Below are 5,506 nucleotides of genomic sequence, written 5' to 3' on the forward strand. Positions count from 1 at the left end.
TCGAAACTGGCTCTCCGACATCCCCCGAGGGGTCCCAGATTGCAAGAGGGCACAGGCCAGGCTGAGGGACCCCACTGGTGCATGTGATCAAGGCGGGAGGGACGCAGGAGGTTGGCCAGCCAGGAAGGAACCGCTGGAGGGCTCCAGGGCGTGTCTGGCCTGTTTTGCTCAGTCCCAATCGGCAGACCCCAGCAGCAAGCTAACCTACCGACTGGTTGGAGGTCTGCCCTCTGGTGGTCAGTGCACATCATAGTGAGCAGTTGATTGGCCTTAGCATATCATTAGCATATTACACTTTGATTGGTTGAATGGCCGACTGGATGACCAGACACTTAGCATATTAGGCTTTTATTATATAGATTATTTCCTACGCTGTATTTTATATCCCATGACGATTCTGTAACTACCAATCTGTACTTCTCAATCCCTTCACCTATTTCACCCAGTCCTTCAAAACCCCTCCCTTCTGGCAACCATCAGTCTGTAACTGTATTTATGAGTCTGATTCTGTTTTTTGTTTGTTCATTTATATTGTTTTTTAGATTCTATGTATAAGTGAAATCATATGGTATTTGTCTCAGTCTGACTAACTTATTACACTTAGCATAATACCCTCTAGGGTCCACCCAGGCTGTTGCAAATGGTAAGATTTTGTGTTTTTGTTATGGGTAGGCATATATATATATCTCCACTTTTTTTGTCTATTGATGGGCACTTGGGTCTTTCAACAGTTCATTATCAGTGTATAAAAATGCCAGGGGGTTCAGAATATTTATTTTGTATCCTGCTACTTTAGTGAATTTATTTATCAGTTCATGTCATCTGCAAATAATGATAGTTTACTTCTTTTTCTTAAATATGTTCTTATTAATTTTTAGGGAGAGAGGAAGGGAAAGGGGTAGAAAGAAAGAAACACCGATGAGAGAGAAACACCCCCGTTTAGGGATCAAGACTGCAACCCAGTCATGTGCCCTGACCAGGGATCAAACCCGGATCTCCAGGTTCCTGGGTCGATGCTCAACCACTGGGCCACACTGGCCAGATGACAGTTTACCATATTTCTTCCTTTGCAATTTGGATGCCTTTTATTTCTTCTTGTTGTCTGATTGCTACAGACATCTCTGTCTTGTTCCTGATCTTGAGGAAAATGCTTTTACTTTTTCTCCAGTGAGTATGATGATAGATGTGGGTTTTTCACATATGGCCTTTACTCTGCTAAGATATGTTCCCTCTACTCTCACATTGCTTAGAAATTTTATCATAAATGAGTGCTGGATTTTGTCAGATGCTTTTCTGCATCTATTTGTTTAATCATGATTTTTATCCTCTTTTGTTTATGTGGTGTATTGTGTTAACTGACTTACAGATATTGTACCAACCTTGCACCCCAAAAGTAAATCCCTCTTGATCATGGTGTATGATCTTTTTAATGAATTGCTGGATTCGGTTTGCTAATATTTTATTGAAGATTTTAGTATCTATGTTCATCAAGTATATTGACCTATAATTTTCTTTCTTTATAGTGTCTCTATCTGGTTTTGGAATTAGTATAATGCTGACCTCATAAAATAAGCTTGGGAGTTTTCCTTCCTCTTGAATTTTTAAAAAATTGTTTAAGACATATAGGTGTTAGTTCTTTTTTGTTGTTTTTTATAAATGAATTTATTGGGTTACAAGTTTCAAGTGTACAACTTATAAAACGTGATCTGCATGCTGCCCCAAGCAAAATCTCTTTCAATCCCCATTTTGCCCCCTTTGCCCACCTCCACCTGCTCCCCAACCCCTCTTCCCTCTGGCTATCATGAAACTGTTGTCTGTGTCTATAGTATGTATTATATACAGGGTGTCCCCAAAATATGTTTTGCTTAATCCCTTTACCTTCTTTCATCCAGTCCCCCAACATCCCTCCATTCTGACAGCTGTCAGTTGGTTCCATGTATCCATCCCTCTGTTTCTATTTTGTTCATCAGTTTATTTTGTTCATTAGATTCTACATATAAGTGAGATCAGATGGCATTTGTCTTTCCCTGACTGGCTTGTTTCACTTAGCACAATCATCTCCAGATCCATCTAGGCCAGTGGTTCTCAACCTGTGGGTCGCGACCCTTTTGGCAGTCGAACGACCCTTTCACAGGAGTTGCCTAAGACCATCCTGCATATCAGATATTTACGATTCATAACAGTAGCAACATTACAGTTATGAAGTAGCAACGAAAATAATTTTATGGTTGGGCCACAACATGAGCAACTGTATTTAAAGGGACAGAGGGTTGAGAACCACTGATCTAGACTGTCACAAAGATTCTTCTCTTTCTCTTTCTCTTTCTCTTTCTCTTTCTCTTTCTCTTTCTCTTTCTCTTTCTCTTTCTCTTTCTCTTTCTCTTTCTCTTTCTCTTTCTCTTTCTCTTTCTCTTTCTCTTTCTCTTTCTCTTTCTCTTTCTCTTTCTCTTTCTCTTTCTCTTTCTCTTTCTCTTTCTCTTTCTCTTTCTCTTTCTCTTTCTCTTTCTCTTTCTCTTTCTCTTTCTCTTTCTCTTTCTCTTTCTCTTTCTCTTTCTCTTTCTCTTTCTCTTTCTCTTTCTCTTTCTCTTTCTCTTTCTCTTTCTCTTTCTCTTTCTCTTTCTCTTTCTCTTTCTCTTTCTCTTTCTCTTTCTCTTTCTCTTTCTCTTTCTGTCCTCCTCCCTTCCACTCTCTCTAAAAAAAATCAATGGAAAAATATCCTCACGTAAAGATTAACAAAAAAACAAGTGTTTATTATCTAACAGTTTCTGTGAGTCAGGGGTCCAGGCACAGCTTAGCTGGGTCCTCTACTCTGGATACACTAGGCTAGTCAAGATGTTGGCCAGGCTGCGTTTTTATTAGAGGCTTGACTGGGGAAGAATTGGTTTCTAAATTAATTCAAGGTATCAGCAGAATTTATTTCCTTGAGTTGTGAGTCTGAGGACCCCATTTTTTGCTGGTCGTCAGCTAGAGGCTACCACTAGTTCTCCTCTGTGGCCCTTTCCAGGGGCAATTCATATGGCTGTTTGCTTCCTCAAGGTGGGCAGGAGAGCCTTTAGCTCTGGTGTGCTAAGCTAGAGTCATATAATATAATGTAATCCCAGGAGTGGTGACACCCATCACCTTTTTAATACTCTATATTGGTTAGAATTAAATCACAGGTCCTATCTGTACTCAAGGGAAAGAGATTACACAAAGGCCTGGATACTGAGGGAGAGATAACTAGGGGTCATATTACAGTCTGAACTCTTATTTCCTCATCTAAATTGGAAGTAACAATTCTTGCCTTAAGAAAGATTATGAATGTTCTTTTAACAGGAAAGAACTTGGACATCTTTCATCTCAACTATTTATTTGATAGACAAGGAATTGAGGCTCGGAAAGAGTAAATGATTTGCTTAAGTTTGGTGAATGAGTTCAGAGTTGTTTGCTCCCCAGTCAGCAAGCTTTCTACAAACTGTGATGCTTAAGATGCCTATGATAGTTTCTTTTATGATATTATCATTTTATTTTTAAATATTTTTTAAAAGTTTTTAATTAGCAATAATCACGCCTTGTGATTATTCCATTGGGTTGTTTCCAGATCTTGGCTATTGTAAATAATGCTGCAGTAAACATAGGGGTGCATATATTCTTTTGTGAGTCTGAGGACCCCATTTTTTGCTGGTTGTCAGCTAGAGGCTACCACTAGTTCTCCTCTGTGGCCCTTTCCAGGGGCAATTCATATGGCTGTTTGCTTCCTCAAGGTGGGCAGGAGAGCCTTTAGCTCTGGTGTGCTAAGCTAGAGTCATATAATATAATGTAATCCCAGGAGTGGTGACACCCATCACCTTTTTAATATTCTATATTGGTTAGAATTAAATCACAGGTCCTATCTGTACTCAAGGGAAAGAGTAAATGTGTCACAGCTTTTGTCAACAATTTGTGTGACGTAACCTCATTAGCTACGATACTGCCACTGCGCAAAGCCTAAATATTTTTAATTTATTTTAGAGAGAGGGGAAGGGAGAGGGATAGAGAGATAGAAACATCAATGAGAGAGAGACATCGATTGGCTGCCTCCTGCACCTCCTCTACTGGGGATGGAGCCTGCAACCTGGGCATGTGCCCTGACCGGGAATCGAACCAGGACCTCTTGGTTAATGGATCAATGCTCAACCACTGAGACACACCGGCCAGGCTGATATTATCTCTTTAAATTTAAGCAAATTGAAATATACATATATTTATGGCAGGCATTATAAAGAATGTCACATGTAAATTGTCAAGTATGGCAACCACCATGTGCATGTGTGTTTCTGGGTATGCTTGAGTACAAGAGCCAGTGAGTGAAAGAATCACTTATATTCAGGGTCAGGCTAGTACATATAAAGTATAAATTATTATTCTATGGATTGAAAAAATACAGGCTCAGTGAAGGTAACTGAATTATTCTGGGTCGTGGGAACCATCAAGTTGCAATGACCAAATCAAGGCAAAATAAATTGCTCCCTTCTGGTCCACCCCATTTCCCCAGCACTATTTATATAATTAATTTACAATCCTGTGAAATTTTTCATAGTCTATACAGCCCTTACTTTTTTCCTTTTGCCTGTTTGTCTCGCCACTCTTGGTACCTCTGGGGTGTGGGGATGGATGGGGGTGGGGAGGAGCTCATAAGAAACAGATTGTTAAATCTTCTACACCTTTTAGATGTCTATAAGTATCTCCTGGCTTTAAGCATGTTGCCATAAATAAGCCTAGGAGAACCTACTTCATAAGTGGTTTCTTATCTGCATATTAGGTAATTTGAATTTCCTTCAAGTTCAACCATTAATAAACCAGTAATAGGCTTTATGATTTTTTTAAATCCCAGTTCGTATTCTTGATCTCCTCATTTACTTTCGGGAACTACTTCTCATTTAAGGCATACTAAAGAATTCACAGCAAGGTTTAAAATCAAGTCTGAATGTCCTCACGGTTGAATGTTTATAGAAACTTTTTCCCTTTTGATAGTCTGGGGGGACAACACAATTTCCTGGGGGGGGGGGGGAGAATCAAGTCTGAATGTCCTCACTGTTGAATGTTTATAGAAATTTTTTTCCCTTTTGATAGTCTCGGGGGACAACACAATTTCCTTGGGGGGGGGGGGGTAGAATTTTTTCACGACATAGTGAGTGCATTCTCCTAACATATCTTTGGCAGTAACTCCCCAAATCTTTGAATCCAACGCACACTTCTAGGGGGCACCTTAAACTGGTGGTTTACAGGAAGGAGTCATCCAGACCTACCGCCTTTCGGAATCATTCAAGGTCACTGGGGCAGGTATCCTGCCCGGCCCATTTCCCTCTCCGAAGTCGGCGCCCGCGCTCTTCCCACTCTTGGGGTTCACCCAGTCTGACTGCGACCTGGAGGCGGAACCCCGTTAGCCCTCCGGGTGGCGGGGCTTGCACCACGCCTCTGGAAGGTTGCTGAGTGGCTGGCGGTGGGGGCGGTTCGGAGGAAGCTGGGGCGGAGCCGGCGGCATCTG

The 5,506-nt window shown here is 41.0% G+C and overlaps 1 protein-coding gene across 1 annotated transcript in view; it reads left to right on the forward strand.

Annotated features, from left to right (window-relative positions):
* Positions 1-5,506, forward strand: part of ABHD3 (abhydrolase domain containing 3) — a 51,071-nt gene that overhangs the window by 10,220 nt on the left and 35,345 nt on the right. The gene's annotated exons all lie outside the window — the stretch shown is intronic.

The sequence above is a fragment of the Myotis brandtii genome, unplaced genomic scaffold (genome assembly GCF_000412655.1).
Source record: "Myotis brandtii unplaced genomic scaffold, ASM41265v1 scaffold154, whole genome shotgun sequence".
Lineage (NCBI taxonomy): Eukaryota > Metazoa > Chordata > Mammalia > Chiroptera > Vespertilionidae > Myotis > Myotis brandtii.